This window comes from Argiope bruennichi, chromosome 6 (genome assembly GCF_947563725.1).
Source record: "Argiope bruennichi chromosome 6, qqArgBrue1.1, whole genome shotgun sequence".
NCBI lineage: Eukaryota > Metazoa > Arthropoda > Arachnida > Araneae > Araneidae > Argiope > Argiope bruennichi.
Window position 1 is genome coordinate 72,923,542 of NC_079156.1, and position 7,406 is coordinate 72,930,947.

Genomic DNA, 7,406 nt, shown 5'->3' on the forward strand with positions numbered 1-7,406 from the left:
TACCGCGTTACTGGTACCAGACAACCAATAACGAGGTAGAAAATGTGACTTTGAACCGTCTACAGAAAATGCACAGACTACAGTATGGTGTAACTTTAGAAAAAGTGTATTATTTCAAGTGCCGTTTTCATTACAATCGATCATATAAAAAAAAAATCTGAAATCCTTTCTAGGCTTAACTTAGTTACGTTAACATCGTATTTTAAAGGAACAGTAGAGCTATTTTGGGTTGGACAAGGCAATTATCTTCCATGGTTAGATGAGGAGGATGACGCCTGAACTGGCACACCTTCTCCAATTTTTTTGACACCACACCGCGGGAGGACATTTAATCTCGATGAATTTAACGTGCACCAAACCCACTTATACAGCAGTGTTTTTTTTTTTTTTTTTTTTTTTAACGGAGCTTTGAGCCAGGAATTCTTCAGTACCAAAGCCATGAAATTTTTTTTAATAAACAAACCTTTGAAATGGAATATTGATTAATTTTATTCAACAGTTTTAAGTCGTAAATTTTGAAAAACTGCAGGCGCAAGCCCCTTTCTAAAAACTCAATTTCAATATTTCACATATAAAAAAAGTGTCCAGTTAAAATATAAAATTAAATTTAAACAAAGTATTAAAAACAAAAGACGACTTCCTTTAACACACTCTAAATAATATTGTAAAAGGAAGGAACATTTTTCTAAAGCTAAAAAGCTCCAATTTTTTTAGAATTATAAAATAGCATAATGAATAACTTGTAAATGTAACTAGGAATATTACTAGAATAAAGTTTCAAAATTAATTTAATCAATACTTGATTTTGACTTCAATAAATTTTATTGCATGCTCTCTGTTATTAGGCTGGGATAACCTGGTTGGTAGAGCGTTGGATTTGCGTCCCTGGGGTTGCGAGTTCAAACCCCGCCGGCTTTGGGATTCCCCGCGTGCTTGGTGGCTGACGTGCGTATAAATCTGTCGTGGTCACGAAGTCCTCCATGTCGAGAATAATACCACTGGGGGTACTGGATCAGGGGTGAACGTTCTCTGATTCAGGTCTAAATTACGATCTGTGAATGAAATGCGTAAATGAAGTCCGCCCGTAAAAAGGGTTGTGATCTATGTGTAGCTAAAGTCATTCTCTTGGCCCTAGATGGCTCTACTGTAGAAACAAGAGGCGCTCTCCATCAGGCTTAAATCGGCTGTCTTCGAACAGCGGGCTTGTCCATGGCAAGTGCCAGAAGAAACAACATAAAACTAAATAACTTTCTAAAACTGCTAAAAAATTTTCAAGAGCTAAGGAAGCTCCTTGGCAGTTGTCAACTTTGCTTATTTAATAATCCTGTCCTTTTTCTCCCCCTTGATTAGAATTATTTAAATAATCTCTTTGCACTGTTGACATTACTGCTCCCTTGTTGTAGATTCAAATCTTTTGGGAATTTAATTTTATGTATTAGAAATGGTTTTAAGGGCACGTTTCGATGTGCCCATTGATTCGAACGTTCTTACGCATTTTTTTTTCTGTGAAAACAATGCGCATGCTGCAGATATTTTGTTATGGAAAAAGTCTGGTTATTTCGCAATGAGCCCATAGTTTGCAGAAGTCCTGTCGAGATCAGTATAAGATTTCAAGAGCACATGAATTTAGATCATTAGTTTCTTTATTAAAAGAAATAAAGTCCGACTTTTGTTATTGTATTGCAGGAGAAATTCTTGCTGTAACATTAAAGAAGTTTTTAAAGAGATGTTTTATTTCTTCGTAATTATATAAGTGAACATTCACTTCTATTTTTGTAATTTACTTTCAATCATAATACATGAAACTTTGATTAAATCTTCAGTATATTTCCGTTATAGAAATTTGTAATCGTATTATTAAAATGAAATGAATCATTTCCTATTAATATATTGTTAAATAAAAAAAATTGCATCATAATACTGTGGTGGTAACATCATAAGCCAGATAACAACTTCCGGAGAAGTGTGTACACTTTTGTCTAGTGGCTTTGTTACTCGGCTATGAGCCCGAACGTTGCGAGTTCGAACCTCAACCCGCACATTGGTGACCCTGGTTCTGAACAACCGCATCCTTCGTTCTGCTGTCGTGGCTCCATCTACCGGCAGCAATCACTCACACACGCTCGCCGTCGCCCGCCATAACACTTGGCGCGATATCAACGTTCGTCGCTCGCCATAACGCCTGGCGCGATAATCACGTTCGTCGCTCGCCATAACTGGTGCGATAAACTCTACCGACTCACTGGTGGGGGACTATTGTGGTGGTAACATCATAAGCCAGATAACAACTTCCGGAGAAGTGTGTACACTTTTGTCTAGTGGCTTTGTTACTCGGCTATGAGCCCTAACGTTGCGAGTTCGAACCTCAAAGCTGCACAATACTTATGTAACAGGTATAATTTTTTTCTCAACATAGGCTAAACGTTTGGTGATTTTGTATTTGATTCTGATTTACTCTGAAGTTAAATCTTATTCGTAAATACAGAAAATATCAAAAAAAAAAAAAAAAAATTATTACAGGCACATCTAATATTGAAACCTACTCATCATGGAAAAATAAAACTAATCTTTATATTCTGATCAAAACGGTAGAAAAACAAAACAAAAATGAAATATTCGTAACAACAAGACAGAAGACAATATGAAATATTTCTACGATCGGTTTTGAGTTCTTTTCAACTATGAAATATATTGTTGCAAAATAAGTTTAAAATATTTCAAGAAATTTATTAAGTATGGAAAGAAAAAATATATGGTAAAAAATTTGGTATCATTAAAAATCTTTTTTTTTTTTTTTTTTTTTTTTTTTTTTTTAAATTTCAAGATGCTGTAAAAACAATTTTTCTGCTGTAAAATTTTAGAAAGTTATTCTGAAAAAAAGTCAATATTTCTCTTAATTTTTGATTAATTAAAACTCGAATTAAAAATTTAAAAAAATCACTTTTCTACTCTCTAAAGTATGTATTTGCCAAATTTGATAAGCAGACGGTCTGGTTTGTACAGATCCAGCATATATACACACACAGAGAGAGTTTTTTCCTTATGTTTAAGTATCAAAATTTAGTTAAAATACCAATATATTTTCTCGCCAAATAGTCTTGCCAACAGATAACATATGTTTTTGAAACATAGACTAATCACCCCCTACTCCCCTTTTTTATTGAACCCTCATGATTTATTGAGCGTTTTTGACCTATACGGATATAGGTCAAAACTATCCACTGATTGACTTACCGTGTTTACATGCACATGGGTAAAAATATACTAAGCAGGCAGATTAGCCCTTGCTGAATTCGATCCAGAAGTATGCTTAAAACTAAAGTATTATAAATACACACACACACAGTTTATACTAAGGTTTAAACTCAGCCCTCTTACTTTTTGAGTAATGGTGTGCAGACAGTATGAGTTGTCGCACGTACGCCTAAACAGGCAGGCACGCACGCACATACACACACAGTTTATACTGAGGTTAAAACTCAGCCCTCTTACTTTTTGCGTAATGGTATGAAGATGGTTGGGTAGATTTATGGTCAGGCAATCAATTCTTTAATAGATTAGGGCCAGAATTGTCGAAGTTACATAATTCTAAAATTTTTCATAGTTCTAAGATAATAATTCATAATTCTGATGACGTCGTGCCAGCGTTATCACGGAAAGGGGGTGCAGTAGCTTCTGAGGGTAAAGACCCCTGAACAACTGAGGGCCGAAGTCTGACTTCTAGCTCATATGAAGATGAAACACACACATTCGCTTGCACAACCCCTTTTTATAGGGGGGGGCACATACACACACTTCACAGAAAGAACACAGATGAAGAACAACCATGCCCGAACCGGGATTCGAACCCGGGACGCCCAGATCACGATGAAGATGCGCTACCCCTATGCTAGGACGCCGGTAATTCACAATTTTAAATAATAATAATTCTAAAAATTAATAAAATAATAATTCATAATTCTAAGTCTTATCCAAAATTTCATTTATTTTGCATTCTAATGATCCTGCACGGAGAGATAGACGGACTTTCCATGAATAGATTTCTTCCAAACCTTGATAGAAATTTTAATTCTATGTTTGTATGTTATCGTGTTCGTAGACGGACAGACAATCGTAATTCCGCAATATTTTTTTTCGTATTTCGAACACCTTACATGTAGGAATTCATCAACATCTCATGGTCGAGATTTTTTTTTTTACATAAGTAGTGTACTTTTTATTTGTGTATTTCATGTGGAAAATATCTAAATGCAGTTAAATGCATATTTTTTTGAAAACTTTGATAAAATGCTTCGTATAAGGACTTTTTATGAGTTTTTTTTAAACTTTTTTTTTTAATGTCGAAAGTCACAAAGTGCGCACTTCGTATAAAACTCTTATTATGAATAATGTTTCCTGATAAACGTGAAAGAAAATGACAGAAGCACATACTATCGCTGTTTACAAAATTACGTAATTTGTAAGGACGCGCTTGGAATAAAAACGTATATTTTCAGAAACAAATGAATCAAAATAGATGAATAAACTCAATGTCTCCGTTTCTTAAACATGCTTGAATTTTTATCAATTCTTTCAAAAATAAAATTTTTGAAATGTCTTAATACTAAATACAGTAAAACACTGTTCATGTGTTTCGCATTAAAACGTCATTTCATCATTCCCAAATTATTTGTAATCATTGCAAAGATAAATTATTGTTTCTAAGTAGCAAAAACTTCGATTTTTTTTTTTTTTTTTTTTTTTTTAAATTTTGAGGTATAAATTCTTTGTGTGCTAACAAGTATACCACAAGGCTTACAAACGTTCAGTCAGTATTCAGTAGATAGTGGAAAAATTTCGCAACGCAAAAAAAAAAAAAAAAAAAAAAAATGTTTCCATACTAACGGTTACGTATAGTAAATTATATTATACAATTGGAGAAACATATTAAATCAAAATAAAATATTCAAAATACAAATACATACGGCATAAAAGTATATATGCAAACATATGTAGGCTAGCATACAAAAGTAAAATATAATTAATACAGGAAAAAATACTATAACATATATACAAAAGGAAATTAAAGATGATAAGTTGTTTTTGCCTCAGTCATTATTTTTTTGTTCTTATAAGAGCATCCTTACGAAACCAACATCACGATTACGGAATTACTTATAATCGATGAATTAAAAGAATACAAATTTTCTAGTACTAATCAAAACAATGGCGAAAAAAAAAATAGCTTGAATTAATTGCAATACCTTTTTTTTAAAAGAAATAATGGACAATACTGCCATGCTTCGACAAATATTTATTGTATAAAAATTAATATATATTTTAGTGGGATTACTATTCCAGTTTACTTAAAGAGTTTTTAATCTGCTTTGATACTTTTACGATTATTGTTTTGATAGCCAAACTTTTGCTAAAAACATAGTTTTTCCTTTTAATTTAATGATAAATGTACTTTTTAAAGGAAGTTTGTTTTCAATATTTATTTAGACAGGCATTTGTCACATTTTATTTCTACATTTTTTATCAAATTTTTTTCATAAGACATTTATATCACACTTTTACTTTCTCGTATTCATAGTATAGAGAAAGTATAGTAAGTGCAAAAAAATTTGAACTCGAGATTTTGAGAAATCTTCATAATTTAAAACTTTATGGAAACTGTGTTTCTGTGACAAAGACAATTCAAAAACGCTTTCAGCTAGATAGATGAAATTTGGTATGGGCCTTTACGCCAAATTTGATTTTTTTTTTTTTATCAAATTTTGAGTAAAACCCATTCAGAAAAATTCTGCCTGTTTGGCTATTTGAATGTAAGTTAATACGATAAATGCAAAACTAAGACAGGTAGATGGATAAAATTTGGCACACTTGATCTATCTTTTTGACTTAAAACGTTAAATTAGAAATCATATATAATAGATTTTTAAACAGGATCATAGTAAAGAACGTCATCGTAACTTTTTTTTGAACTGAATTGTCTAAGTTCTTTGATATGAATAGGTATTTCGTTTTCAAATAGTAATATACAAGCTATATTTTAGAATTATTTTAAGAAATAAGGTATTTCTCGATTGTAATAAAGTTACCGAAGTTCTTAGGTGGGAGTGAAATAAAATCGGTTTTCATGTTCACCATTTTTGGGCATCTTTTATACGGTGCATAAAAAATGCCCATAAAAATGTGTAATATAAATAAAAAGTAATAAAAAAATTCATTTAAAAACAAAGCAGCATATGGCCTACCAGATATTACATCATAGCATTACAAAAATATAAATCCATGTTACACAACCAATTGTATTACGAATGTAAGAAAAATCATTTTTATACAAACATTTTAACATTTTCGTGTATATGGTATTTAAAGTTCAAAAAACATTAAAAAATCTTTCCATGAATAAATTAATTTTTACCTTGTTTGGAAATCAATTTGTAGCGCTACATCGTAAGGTTTTCAATTATTTCCTATGTTTTATTTATAGAATTTTTGTTGTTTTTGTTTCTTATGGCACTTGCCATGGACAAGCCCGCTGTTACGGAGACAGCGATTTTAAGCCGGTGAGGGAGCGTCTCTTGTTTTTTTAGTAGCGCCAACTAGGGCCAAGAGCACGCCTTTGCTACTCACGCATCACTCATTCGATTGCACAACCCCTTTTTACAGGGGGGCACATTCACACATCCCACATATAGAACAACAGAACAACCATGCCCAAACCGGAACTCGAACCCAGGACGCCCAGATCACGGGGAAGACGCGCTACCCCTATGACAGGACGCCGGCATAGAATTTTTTAAAAATATTATAAGAATATTTTACGATAAAATGTTGTCTTGCTTTAATAACTATGTTAATATAAATGCGTTAAGATGATATTAAATAAATCCGTATGCGTATGCACATAATTCTTGTAAGTAAAAGCAAATTTTAAATATAAAATAATGATAGACGAATTGAAATTAATGCATTTTCATGTTATTATATTTCAGACTAGTTGTCCAGATTTTCTTTAAATATTTTATAAAATAAATGAGAAAGCTACATGTAGTTATTTTAATTTTTCGAAACTTTTTAGCATATTTTCTAACACATGTGTCATTCTCCCATTCCAGCGCAAAATAGTGGGTCTTGGACCAAACCGCCATTTTTATTTTCTTTTATACATAGCATAGAGAAAGTACAGTAATCGTCAGAAAATTCGAACTCGAGCTTTTTATGAATCTATACATTTTAAACCTCCTAGAGTTCAAAAAATACATTTTTGAATAATTTTCCTCCGTCTGTCTGTTCATCACAAAGACAACTCAAAAACGATTTGATCTAGATGGATGAAATTTGGTATACGGTCTTCACGCCAAATTTGTAAATTTCTGTCAAAATGGAGCAAAATTCGCTCAATGGAAGGCTGTCTG